The sequence below is a fragment of the Pseudorasbora parva genome, chromosome 12 (genome assembly GCF_024679245.1).
Source record: "Pseudorasbora parva isolate DD20220531a chromosome 12, ASM2467924v1, whole genome shotgun sequence".
NCBI lineage: Eukaryota > Metazoa > Chordata > Actinopteri > Cypriniformes > Gobionidae > Pseudorasbora > Pseudorasbora parva.
The window spans coordinates 18,673,420-18,686,700 of NC_090183.1; the positions used below are offsets into that span (position 1 = coordinate 18,673,420).

The following is a 13,281-nucleotide window of genomic DNA, read 5'->3' on the forward strand; positions in this document are numbered from 1 at the left end:
TCCACTCGGAGTGTGGCCTCCTCTTGGGCTTTAGTGCATGGCGCTCCGCTAACAGACATCTGCAGAGCTGCAGGCCTTGCGACACCGAACACATTCGCCAGATTTTACAATCTCTGAGTGGAGCCTGTATCCGGCTATGTACTCGCCTCTACAAGTGGCCGGTAATGGATTGGCTCAGGTGTCTTCACCATTCCACTCCACAGACTGGATACGTGCGATATTCTTCTCAGGTGAGCTTCTCCGAGAGCCCTGAGCTCCTACAGCACTGATGATGCCGACGCCAGTAAGTCTGCCCTACTCAGCCCAGACACTCGTGTCCGGCCAGGTGCCCCATGTGCATGGTTCCCTCACATGTGTATTTCCACCGTAACCCTCCCTGTATTCCCTTGGCAAGCCTGCCACCTCCTGGGGTTAAAAATCCACCTGCGGCTGGTACCCCAGTGATCTTTCTTATGCAGCCCTTAGCGGGTCATAGGTGTATTCTTAAGTCCTCCCCGCGGGTAGGCACTATGGCGTATAACTCCACCTGGAATATGCCTCCCAGTGTACCTTGGTATCTCCTGTGTTAAGTGGAGGCCTTAGACCGTACTAGTCTTACGTCAGGGCACTCGCGCTTGCACAGGGCACTGGAAGACAGCCGAGTGACGTGATTATATTGGGACCCCCATTCGTCAGTCACTGACGTTACTCGGAGTGACTGAACAAAAGGGAACGTCTCGGTTACGTATGTAACCCTCGTTCCCTGAGGAGGGAACGGAGACGTAACGTCCCTCTGCCACATCCACTGTACCACTGGAACGGGAGTTCAGCTTGGCTCCTCAGCTGGTAAAACATAATGCGATCATTCCAGCTACTTCCTTATATACCCACGTGGGTAGGCGGAGTTACGCATGTAAATCTCGCATGCCCATGGCTTTGGCACTGCCACTGGGCGTTTTCTAGATCTCGAAGATGATAGGCTTCTAAACGAAATCCCCATTCGTCAGTCACTGATGTTACGTCTCCATTCCCTCCTCAGGGAACGAGGGTTTCATACGTAACTGAGACGTTTCTGTTGCAACATCAAGTTCCTCTTGGCTATCTGTAATGCTGAGGAGATAGAACTGATGAGGAAGATTATGTACAAAGCAATCTTTAGTCGCAGTGGTTATAGTCCTGCCATATTTGAAGTGAGGGGATGGCTTTGCAGCCTTAGCTAAATTAAGTATACATTATATTAAGTAATGATCTGAGATCCCAGTGGGCATTTGATGTCAATTTTACATCGGTATGACATCAAACACTGATGTCAGTTAGTTCAACATTTATATGATGTCAAGATGTCATGATGATGTCATTTTGATGTTATTTTAATATCATTCAATATCAGGCTTCGATGTCAACTCAACATTTATTTGATGTCTAGATGTCATGTTGATGTCATTTTGATATTATTTTGATATTTAATATCAAGCTTTGATGTCAACTCAACATTTATTTGATGTCAAGATTTTACAATGTTGATGTAGTTTTGATGTTAATTAGATATCATTCAATATCAAGCTTCAATGTCAACATCAAACATTGTCAAAATTACATAATTTATTTACATATATTTTGATATAATTTCAGTGTCAAGCACCACTAAATTTCAACCTAAATGAACAATGACAACATACACATTCAAATTATTTAATTTATATAAAACTTACAGAAATTAGAACATACATTCATGTTTCATGTATTGAAGTGGTTTCAAAATGTATCAACGCACAAAATCCATATTCGTGTAGGTCATGGCTAATGTACACATGAAAGGGTTTGTTTTTCGCCCATAGTGCAGTCAGTTAGAGCATAAGTGCTTGATTACCGTACTATGAAGTAACAATGGCTAATGTTAAATGTACTGCAGAAATCTTATTAGTTTTTAATTGCACCAGTCAAATTTCTAAATATGTGGTTCAAGTCAAATCATGCTCCACAGGAATAGTGAGTCATCCTGTGTCAAATCAGACAACATCCAGGAAACTGGTTGCTAGTCTCAGATTTTGCTCAAAGTTTTCATGCATTTTTTCACCTTTGTTTTTGTATAATATCTACACTCAGAAATGCCTTATCTTGGAGGCAATGTCTGGCATTTATAGATTTCTTAAGCTGCCCCAACTTTCTAGGGTGGAAGATGAACATGTTGTCGGTATGATTGGGCAGATAAAAGTTTGTACTGCATACCTGTTAGTTTTAAATAAGGCCCTAGATTTAGAAAAACAAAACAAAAAAAACTGGTGATATTGAGGGTCTTGCAAACAAATGTTTTTGTATTCACATGGCCCCAATCATCATTTTGTCTGCAAATGCAATACTTTAATGTAAAGGCAATATGTAAGGTCTTTGCAACAACTACACATGAAGAAATTAAGGAGAAGGTGTGATTGCATTGTCATACTAAAATGGTAAGAAGTACCAAAAACAAGTTTATACTACCCTTAAAGGAGAAAACTGGTGATGTCACAGATCTGTTTCTTTATTGAAGCCATTGGATTACAATACAGTGCTTTGCAAGCCTTGTAATTATAACATGAAATAATAAATCGTTGTTCACAGCAGCTCCTAACTTCCGGCTCCCAGTGCCGCCTTTTCTGTCTCGAGCAACATGCAAAAAGTTGGCCATCAGGCTACCAATGGAAGCTTCTGTGGTGCCGGACTGTGACGTCTAGAAGGCTCCTGAAAATTAACAGCAGTTGCCATATCTTGCCAATACTGATCAAAATAAAAATCATGTAGAGATTACATTTTATCATACAAAATAAATTTAAAAAAGTGACATAAGTGAGTCAAAACTGTAGGTGATTGGTGCAAAAAAAGAAAATATAGTTACCTATCATGACCTTATAAAGTTCCATTCTTCTGAATGGCAGCTTGTCACCAGTCACATCCATATTCATCATGGACATGAAGCTATTTGTGAGCACTCAAAGTTTAAATGAGTAAACAAAGTTATACATGCATTACAACAAGAAATGTGAAATAATGTCCAGAGTGTAGTGGGCTAACAGTGGGTGCATCAGACAGTTACTGTAGACAGAGACGAGAAGCGTGTCTCTAGCTGTAACTCGGGGAGACTGTGAATAAGCTAATTTCACAAAATATTGGTGTGTTCCTTTAAGAATTATTTTCCCCCATGAATAATAGTAGTGTTATATGTAGATAAATTACACACTTTAACATTATTTGAAGTGACTGCATAGACTGCATATGCTAAATAGTTAAGTTTTGGCAGACAGCACACAAAGACAATTCTGCCATCATAACAGAACAGTTATAGCTAACCTCAGGTTAAGTTAGCTAGCTAGCTCAGGTAAACACATGGCAGTTAAAAATATATCAACATAATTCAGGAAATTACACACCCCTTAAAATGAAGCAGCCTATGGATAAGATGGTGTATTAACATAACAACAATAGCATCCTAGCTGGTTACTTACCAGGATTTGGAAGTGATTTTGAAAAGTTGAAGATTTTGAATGTCTTTCTCTGTCCCAATTGATTCTGAAGTAAAAAAATGAATCCTTTATTGCCCAAAACGTCTTCAAAGCTTGCTTTGATATGCTGTCAGCTGCAATTTTCCATATGTAGCCTATTATAATCAAGTCTGGTTTGTTTGTCCAAGACCATGTCCACACTAATACGTTTTCATTTGAAAACGTATATTTTTCTCTCCGTTTTGGCCTTCCATCCACACTGAGAAAACGTTTTAAGTCAATGAAAACGTATTTTGGAAACGCTCTCCAAAGCGGATACATTTGAAAATGCCGTCTTTGCGTCTTAGGTGTGGACTGAGAACGGAGGCTTTTTAATACGATGGCGCATTTTTAGCCACGTGATGCAGTAATATGACCAATTCAGCCAAGATGGTGAACGGCATTGTACAGCAGTTGTTTTGTATGCTTTCTGTTTTGACAGCCTTGTTAAATGTTAATGTCAGTTGGTACATACTATTAAAAAAAACTCAGTGCCTTTACTTGACATTGCTGCAAAATTTCAAAGAGTAAATAAACGAGTAGTGGAAATGACGCAAGTCGAAACATCTTGTATTTGCTCATGCACAGTATGGGGATGTAAGTACGTTTCGGATAAGATGTACGTTTCAGTGTAGATGAAAATTTTTGAACAGGTGAATTCAATCAAGCAGTAATGTTAGTGTGAGAGAGCTATGCAGGGGCCGGATTACCATGTGCAGATTTACGTCATGACTGGCTTGAGTAATAAAAAGCCACCGATACTGAAAACAGACCCTTATTCTAGTTGGGAAATAATAATTTTGTGACAATTAGCAAAAACATATGGTTAGTTTCGAGATTCTTCCCTTAGTGAACAAATATGGTACATAGATCCGCTATCAATATTTAAATTCCCTAGTGGTTTGGTGGTAGGATGCTGGTTCTAATCTGCCTTAATTTTTTTTTTTTTTTTTTTTTTTTTTTTGCAATGTCTATGGTGATTACAGTCCTGCTTTATAGTAGGCTATAGGCAATTATAGTGTATGCTGTCATTTTAAAGCATGAACTAAATCTAAACATGCTAGGATTTAAATAAATAAAAACACACATGCAATAAATAAAAATAAATAAATAAAAAACCTAGGCCTACACTGTAAAAAATTTCTAGTGCTTTCAACTAATTATTATTTAGTAACTAGTTCCACAGATATTTTACGTTCACTCAATTTCGTTCTAGAAATTGTTACCTGAATTAATATTTTTTAATTGGCTCAAACTTGACTTCAACATTAAAATGTACGTTTGCTCAATTATTTTTAAAGTTAATTGAATTAATAATTTTTAGTTGCCTCAAACTTGACTTCAACTTTAAAATGTACGTTTACTCAACCTGTTTTTATAATTAATTCAACGAAAACGTTTTAATTAGTGGTTTCATTTTTAAATGGTTTTAATTGTTACTAGAAATTGCAGGTGAACTAGTTATAACATGTTATAGCGAGGATAAAAAACAAATGAAAACACATTGTATCATCTGCATTTACAACATTTGTCATACAAACAACACATTTTCATAAGAATTAATTAAAAATTTCTTTAAATAATAAAAAAAATGACCAAAGCCCTTGTCACTTTTCTTTAATGTCTTTAATGCACCTTTAGTTTTGGTGCAACACACAGTCAAAGTAGATACAGTGGAGCATTCTTGCTACTTGTCAGTGTTTCAGCTGGAAAAGGGATAGTTCACCAAAAATGAAAATTCTGTCCTCATTTACTCATCCTCATGTTGTTCAAATCCTGTATAATGTTCTTTGTTCTGCTGAACACAAAATAAGATATTTGGAAGAATGTTTGTAACAAAGCAGATAGAGCAACCATTCATAGCATTTTCCCCCCTACTATGGTAGTGAATGGTTGGTCTTTCTTACAAATATCTTATTTTATGCTCAGCAGAACAAATAAACTCATACGTATGTAGTGGACAGCAGAATTCCAGGGCCCAGTTTATGGCCGGGCCCCTCTTTGCCCATAACAGTGGACAAAGGTTTGCTCCATTTTGATTGGATCTTGTTGGACTAGCACAAACAAGATGTCCAACCCATCAGATAAAGATGCTTGGACAACAGCCAGACACCGCTTTGAGGGCAAGAAGAAGACCTCTAGTACTAAGCCCAGGAAGGACAGGACTTCTCATTGGTCCACATGCAGTTTCTGCCCTTCACCCATCTAGAGACGGATCCCTAATGTCCTGATTTGTGACGGCCATAAACATTCCTCGGGACCTCAGCAGTTGTGGGTGAAACAAAGAAAGACCAAAACTGATCCATCCAAATCGATTCACAACTATGTTTGGAAACCTTAAGACTGATGTAAACTACACACATCCATCTCATACTTATTCAGAGAAATAAGTATTCTCAGTGACAGCTATTTGTAATGCAACATCTTCCACAAATTCAGCTGTTAATGAACAAATGAATGAACACATGACAGTTCAATCTTTTTCCATCATGTTTGGTGTCTATTTGTTTAGTATATTGCCAAGGGTATTCTGACGGTGGTTTGGAAAGTGAGAAATGCATTGATGAACTTTAAAGACCCTTTAAAGACTTCTAACTGTGTACAGTATGCAAATGAGTTCCACAGGGAAAGAAGGGTGGGCCACACTGTGTGCCCCCTCTGATGCCAGCAGCCAATAGCAACACTGGAATGAAGAAGCGCCAAATTGCAATCTCCTCCTATTCGGAAAAGGATTAAGGTACCCCTTCAATAGACACACCTTGTTCTGAGTCTGTCTGCCGAGGATTAGACTGTGACAGAGCAACCAGGTTCTGAGTCTCCTCCACGCAAGAGACAAACAGTTCACCAAGTTCTGAGTCTCCACATCTGAGAGACAAACAGTTCACCAGGTTCTGAGTCTGTCCGCCGAGGATTAGACTGTGACAGAGCAACCAGGTTCTGAGTCTCCACATCCGAGAGACAAACAGTTCACCAAGTTCTGAGTCTGTCCGCCAAGGATTAGACTGTGACAGAGCAACCAAGTTCTGAGCCTCTGGTTTAACCAGAGAGACAACACAAGATCCGAGGATCTGAATCTACAGCTTGTGAGGCAGCAACAGATACGACAACGTTCTGAGCCTCCAGCCTGTGAGGAAAGAGACATTAACCAACACTACGTTCAGAGTTTTAGTCCAGCGAGACGACTACAGCACGTCCCGAGTCTCCATGCTAAAGAGAACAGAGCAGATTGACCAACTTCTGAGTGTCTGGTCCAAAGAGGCAGAAGACACACAGAGACATTTGCAACAAGGTTAAGCTCAGGAGAGCAAACCTTCACTTCAAGGTTCCTTCGTCTGCGTGTTCCAGATTAAGGACCTTCTGCACCTACTTCAGGGCCTCATCTGCGTGTTCCAGATTTTAGGACCCTTTGGTGCCCCAGGAGATCAGCATCCCACAGATCTTCGTGTTCAAGGCTGTTGAAACAGATTCCAACTCCTTTCTTCACTGCACTGTCTCCCAGCAAAACCATTGGAAGAAGTCATCACCATCGGACTGCTTACTCAACCACGTGGAACGTAAATATCACTTAACCAAACCTCTTTCTAGAGACCTTGGCATTGTTGATTATTATCAGTATATGATTTTCTAATTTACATTAGAGGCAATATAACTGATGCTAATTAATAACAAATAATCTTTTGTTTATTTGTTTAATGCATAATAAGGTTCTTCACCTTAATTTCAGAGAAACAACAGTTTATCTTTCCGTAAGATAACATAACTCTTCTATAGCCACACTTAACTTACTCACATGTATTTTATGCATTTTACGCACTTTATTCCTTTATCATTCATTGTATTCATTTAGTAGTTGTGTTAATTGTTCTGTTTATCTTTTGTTAATAAAATCTATTTTATTACAATTGTGTCTTCCTTGTGCTGATAAAACAGAAAAGGCTCTACAAGTTAGAAATCTCACCAATCTTTCAGATAAATCAGCTGACCAACTCTCCCCCCTTTACATTAATTATAAATGACTGGGCAGCCTCCTGTTCGGAGTGTTCTCATACAGCCAAGGTAAAAGGCCTTGACTAGTGTCCCAAACTAACTGGGGGGAAGGTGGTCATCTGATGTACTCATAACCACACCTTAAGTGACATGTGATCCAAATTCACAACGTCAGCGGTGACGTGAGTACCAATCCCTCTCTTACTTAGTGTCCTTGGGTGGACAAAAGTAAAAATCACTACACAGGTTTGGAACAACATGAGGGTAAATGACAGAATTTTCATTTTTGGGTTAACTATCCCTTTAAGAAGAACTGACTGGTTTGGATGAGAAAACCTTGCGACGACAAACCATCAATGATATCTTGGTCACACCCTGTTGGAGAAAGAAAGAGAACAATTAATAAAAATTTTAAAAAGCAAATTATATTCTTTATACATTTTATCAATATTAAGAATTTACTTGCATGTGTGACTAAACTAAAGTAAAAAATGTTTTACTCTATATTGCTACGTAGGCCTAACGTTACATGGCTAGCTTTCTTTCTCTTACGCTGTTTAGAATTTGTCCCACTTGTGAGGACGATTAAATGAGCACCATTTTCTTAGTATTCGTGGTTATGTTGTTCCCATAACTTTACGGGACAAGTTGGAACACGAAAAATCACGTTCAATACAACCACGTAACCCTAAATAGCGTACATTTATTGGCCAACATTAAGTTACACGCTTGACATGTTTCAGTACATTTCCTTGTATAAAAATCACCACAGCACCTTGGCCTTATAGCTAATGAGAGAAAGTTTGTCTGACACAATAGCACACAAAACGCTGAGATTAAATCTAAAATACATTATCGTATTATAGTTAAAAAAAAAAGTATTATTACTTAAACATGGTTAAAGACCACATTAACGTAACGTAAACATCACTTAGGCGTAAATAATCCCTATTTCCCTTGAAAATATTTACTACTAATTTACTTCTTACTTCACTTCTAACGTTAAATATCCACACAAACCTAATATGTTCAACATATTATTTGTCTGCAATTTAATCATTAACACTTACCTGACGCGTGAACTGCATCCTCAAAATAGCTGCTGCTGCCTCTCTGGTAAACGCGCAAAGTCCTTTGATCTCAATCCCTCCGCGAAATCAAACAAGTACTTCAGATATCCTTCCGCGAAATCAAACGAGCAATACAGATGCTTCCGTGTAGTCAAACAAGCTCTTGTACGTATTCATTAAAATTAGGCAGATTAAATGCCACAATTAACTACATATGTCCATGAATTATATATTTATATTAAATATGTAAGTGTTGTAGGATCCATCTCATTATAGCCTAATGCAGATGGGCTACCATCATAAACATACATCGAAAATACATCTAATTTCACAAATATTGTTCTGATATAGGCTATTATCAAATGTTTCTAACAGCCCATTTCAACAGCACAAACAAAAATCTATTTACCATAGTAAAATATTGTGTGTAAAATATTGTGTTAGCCTATTGACTGGATTCGCGTTTTTTAGTCCAGTCAACATTTGCAATTCTAAATGTTAACTGAATTTGAAAATATCAATTGATTTAATGTTTTTCGAATATATTTCAGCAGACTTAATATAATATGTCTTCTTAACTAAGCACAAGTAAGAAAATTAGTTCAACATATATTTTTTTGCTCTTCCAACATTTTATTAATTGGAGTTTTTAGAGTGTACGACATTCAAAAACATTCAGGCTAGATCTTTCAGATGTTGAAAATGTGTCACATTGAATTACAACGAGTAATAAATATACCTATACAGACAGTGAACAGACTTCTGTTTTTAGTTTTGACATAAATTTCACATCGATCTGTTGTCTTATTTCCTGACATCAAATCAACGTTGATTTAGGGTGCGTTCACACTTGTAGTTCGGTTAGTTTGGTTCGTTTGGTCCTAAGGGGCCTAAAGTTACTGAACCAAAGGCACAGGGAGACACTCACAACCTGATTGGTCAGCTTATATGACGCAGGAGCTTGCTTACCGAACATTCAAAACAATGCTGTGTGCTGGATTACACACGGTCATTTTATGCGTGTACATGTGGCATTATTTTTACCAGCTGAGAACTCATGAAGAGCTCATAAAATGTTCAAAACATTCAAAACAATGCTGTGTGCTGGATTAAACGCGGTCATTGTATGCGTGTACATATGGCATTATTTTTACCGGCTGAGAACTCATGAAGAGCTCATAAAATGTTCAAAACATTCAAAACAGCAGCAGGATTTCCTCCGTTGTGCAGAAAAGAGACGGGCATCGGCATCTCTTATGCAAAAGAGACGGCCGTTCTGTCGTCTGTATGGGCAACATTTGATGAAAAAAAACAGGTATGCTTTTTGTGCATTTTTTCTAGCATTTTCGAAACACGCTCGTCTGACCAAATATTGATTAGGCACCTCCTCGTTGCTCCACGTTTGCCCTCTAACGTTAACGTTACTCATTTTGGATACACCGATCTTTCCGCGTCTTCAAATCAGCTGACTATACGTCGCATCTTGTGATATTACGTCCGGTTTTTGGTTCGTTTGCATGTCTTTGGTCCGTGTTGCGTTCATATATCAATCGAACTGTACCAGAGTTCGTTTGGAAGCGGACCGAGACCCATCTTTTTAGCGGTCTCAGTCCGCTTGTTTGGTGCGCACCAGGGTTCGGGCGGCAGCGGTCACGTATGTCCAAATGAACCGCACTAACCGAGCAATCGCACCAGGGTTCGTTTTAATCAAACCAAACATGACAAGTGTGAACGCACCCTTAATGTCAATGATATTGACTTGAGCTGTAGGGACCAGAAAAAAAACATTTCAGATTGATACCTTTGTTGAACCTCTTTACAACCACAAGAAAATAATTAAAGAAATATGATGAAATTATGCATTTCATGCATGTCATACATGGTGGTCAAAATCTTGACTATTTGTTGATGTCAAATTGATGTCAAGGTGCCAGCTGGGATGTCATCGCTCTGCTGCAGAATTTCAACGGTATCAACATTTATTCCATGTAAAATTATTAGCTCTAAAGTATGATTACGGTGATGAGTGGGTCCTGATACATGTTGTCTAACTCCAATAGAGTTTATAATGTCTCTAAATGCCAATCCCAATGCGTCTTTTTCATTGTCTACATGGATATTAAAATCACCAACAATTAGTACTTTAACTGCAGCCAGTACTATCTCTGATAGAAAACCAGCAAATTCTTTGACAGAGTCTGTATTGTGCCCTGGTGGCCTGTATACAGTAGCCAACAGAAATGTCAAACAGGATTTATAATTTAATCTACAAAGCACCAAAACTTGAAAGGAATTATATTTGAAACTAGACTTCTGAGTAATACTGAAGATATTATTATAAATTACAGCAACACCCCACCCCCACCCCCATTTACCTTTCAGACAGACGTGGCTCGTGTTTATAACAATAATCTGGGGGGGGGGGGGTGCACTCATTTAAAGTAATGTAGTCGTCAGGTTTTAGCCAGCTTTCTGTCAAACACAGCACGTCTAGGTTATGATCTATAATCATATCATTAACAATAAGCTGAAGCTTTTGGCGAAAGGCATCGAATATTCAGCAACCCGAGCTTTATCAATTGTTCATCTGTATTATATCTGTTGTTTATTCATTGAACATCGATTAAATTTTTACTGTTGAATGGTTTTGATGTTTTTTTGTGTTTACTAATTCGGGGAACAGACACAGTGTCTATATGATAATATCTAGGTGAATGACTATCTATGTGCTGGGATTTAGCTGACTCTGGTGACGTGAGACAGCTAGCAAATGGTTGGTTTAGCCAGTTGGTCTGCTTCCTGACCTGGGCCCCAGTGAGTCAAGGTTTAGCTCTAAGACTATGTGCCAAATTACTAGAGAGAAGAGCAGCACCAGCCCAAGAGGGATGAATGCGGTCTATCTTCAACAGGTCAGGTCTGCCCCAAATTTTTTTCCAATAGTCTATGAACTCTATGTTATTTTGCAGACACAAATTTAGACAACCAGCCATTGAGTGATGATAATATGCTAACTATCTATCACTCATTTTAACTGGGAGTGGACCAGAGAAACAGACTGCCTTTGACATTGTACTTGTGAGTTTACACACCTCTTTAATGTTAATTTTGATGATCTCCGACTGGCGAAGTCAAACATCATTAGTGCCGACGTGAATAAAAATATTAGAGAATTTACGATTAGCTTTAGCCAGCATTTTTAAATTTGCTTTGATGTCAGGCGCTCCGGCTCCCGGTAAACATGTGACTATAGTGGCTGGTGTCTCTATTTTCACGTTCCGTGTTATAGAATCGCCAATAACTAGGGCACTTTCAACAGGATCCTCAGTGGGTGTGTCACTGAGTGGGGAGAACCTGTTTGATGTTCTAATCGGAACAGAAGAGTGTTTTTTTGATCCGCAACTATGCTTGCTCGTTGTCACCCAGCCCTGCTGCAAGGGCTCAGCCGGAACCAAACAATGTAAAGAGTTCACTAAGCTAGTCACATCCAAAGCAGTATCTAAAGCTGTTGCATTCTCACTACTCTCACATATAGTCTGGATGTGTGTCTCTAAATCTGAAATCTTCTCCGTCAACCTGATTAATTCCTTACATTTATCACATGTGAAGCCCTGCTCGCCAACGGAGATAGATATGCTTAAACAAGGAGCATGCAATGCAAGTGACAGTGACAGGAGAAGAAGACATGGCATACCATATTTGTTGATGAATCCAAAACTTACCACAGTTGTCTAATGAACTCAGAAAACAGGAGACCCGTGTGCTGGAAAGCTACCACGCTAGCGAAAAGCTAACACGTGGTAGTGATTTAGATTAAAAGCTAGTGATGTCAAATTTAACTTGATAGGCTATATTAAACAATATATGGTGATGAGTAAGTTATATTTAGCAGTATAGATAACAAAGAAAATATGTCAAATAGAGATTCAAACACAGCTATACAGAGCTACTGCTGCCTTCAGGTGCTATCGGAAGTTTCCTACTTCCCACTTCAGAAGTCATGATTACAAGCTTATTGTGTTCAGGTGCTTTGTTGTCGGAAAGAATTGAGGACGGCAGGTTCATACTTTTGTGCGTCTTTGGAAATTTTATTTTAACACTAAAACCATTTCAGTCATTTCCCGGTCCCAGAAAATCATAGAATCACTGGCAAGCATAGCAGCACAACACGAAAGTATATTGTTTATAATCACATTCACAATAAAGGCATAATGTAGACAATAAAGGCTGCTTTAAAGACTAAAATGGCAATAGTTTCAGTCATACATGATCCTATTGTATAGCTACTTTACCACACTATCTAGATAGTCAACTTGCTCACTATTCTGGAATAATGTCAACTAGATGCGATTTTCGATGTGTGTAAAATACACAATATTCTTTAAATGATTATTAATTTATGTAAATATGTACTACTTTAACAACAAGACAAGACAATGAAATTGTTGTGAAAAAAAAACAAACTAATAAAACCTGCCACAGCCGAAATTCGTCTCCCATCTGCCATTTTTGACGGTTATGTCACACCCATCTCGGGAACTTGGGTATCAAAATTATTTCCGAACTTCCCAGTGGTAAAAACGACATCAGAGAGCATTCATGTGCAATTTTTACCTCGAAAACTCATATTTACGATATCTCTGAAAGCAAGTGAAGGCAGCAAACAAATGCTGAGGCAGGCAGCAGGCAGACAGGAGCAATCGATCAGGAACAATCAATCAGCCAGGAGC

At 38.5% G+C, this 13,281-nt stretch overlaps 1 protein-coding gene across 1 annotated transcript in view; it reads left to right on the forward strand.

The window, feature by feature from the left end:
- The window catches only part of cygb2 (cytoglobin 2), a 110,821-nt gene that overhangs the window by 60,000 nt on the left and 37,540 nt on the right, over positions 1-13,281 (forward strand). The window lies entirely within an intron of this gene.